This window comes from Sturnira hondurensis, unplaced genomic scaffold (genome assembly GCF_014824575.4).
Source record: "Sturnira hondurensis isolate 20B ecotype Veracruz unplaced genomic scaffold, ASM1482457v3 Scaffold0010265, whole genome shotgun sequence".
Taxonomy (NCBI): domain Eukaryota; kingdom Metazoa; phylum Chordata; class Mammalia; order Chiroptera; family Phyllostomidae; genus Sturnira; species Sturnira hondurensis.
This window is the reverse complement of record NW_028082896.1, coordinates 1-1,030: the sequence shown is the minus strand read 5'-3', so window position 1 is coordinate 1,030 and position 1,030 is coordinate 1. Positions and strand designations below refer to the sequence as shown.

Sequence of the window (1,030 nt, the reverse complement as noted above, 5' to 3'; positions counted from 1 at the left end):
CTGGATGCGTTCTGCTACCAGAGAGGGATAGGGACTCAAAACTTTCTTTGGACGATCCATGGATCCATTGCAATACACCTTCTTGATATAAAACTCCTGTTGGGGTTAAGGTAGTAGGAAGAATAATCAAGGACCACGGTCGTGAAATATCACAATATGTGAGTTGAGCTGTTAATAAAGCATTTTCTACAGACTGTAAAGCCTTCTTTGCTTTTGGAGTCATGGATCTAGGAGACGAGGGATTAGGGTCTCCTAAAAGAAGATTAAACAAGGGTTTTAAGTCACCAGTAGATAATTTAAGTGAAGGGCGGATCCAATTGAGTTCCCCTAGAAAGGTTTGAAAATCATGTAAAGTTTTTAATTGAGAAGTATCAATGGTTAGTTTCTGCGGAGAGAAGGAAGAAGGTTTTAATGAATACCCTAAGTAAGAAAATGGATAGGTATTTTGTACCTTATCAATAGCGATCTGCAATCCTGATTGGGATAAGGCTTGTTGTATATGCTGGAAAGTTGAATACAAATAAGACTCGCTTTCATGAGCTAATAGAATGCCATCCATGTAATGGATGATTAATGCAAGAGGAAACTGATCTCGAGTTTGTTGAATAGCTTGTTGCACAAACTTTTGACATAGGGACTTGAACCCTGGACCCTCAGATTAAAAGTCTGATGCTCTACCAACTGAGCTATCCAGGCTCCACTTGACCTGCTAGATTTCCCCAATCTGCTTCATCAGGGTTTGGCGGCCCCGATTGAACAGCGGCCACCTTAAGATCAGTCGCCACCTTAAGATCAGGTTCTTCATACCATGGCGCCTCCCAAGTCGGAGGAGGCAGAGCAGTCGGCACTGGAGACAGAGGGCGAGAAAGATCCTCTGCCAAACGAGTGGCTCGCAGGCTACTGCGAGTCCCACGCTCCCATTTGTCAAACTCAGAATCACCTCTAAGACAATCTCTCACTAGTGTCCACAAAGAAAACGCATCAACAGGAGTTTTCTCTGGACCGTGAGCACGGTAGTGTTCACGAATAC

The 1,030-nt window shown here is 43.7% G+C and overlaps 1 non-coding gene across 1 annotated transcript; it reads right to left on the bottom strand.

Moving 5' to 3' along the window:
* Positions 1-623: 623 nt before the first annotated feature.
* Positions 624-693, bottom strand: TRNAK-UUU (transfer RNA lysine (anticodon UUU)). Its single transcript has one exon. It is a non-coding gene; the product is annotated as a tRNA-Lys (tRNA).
* Positions 694-1,030: the final 337 nt, after the last annotated feature.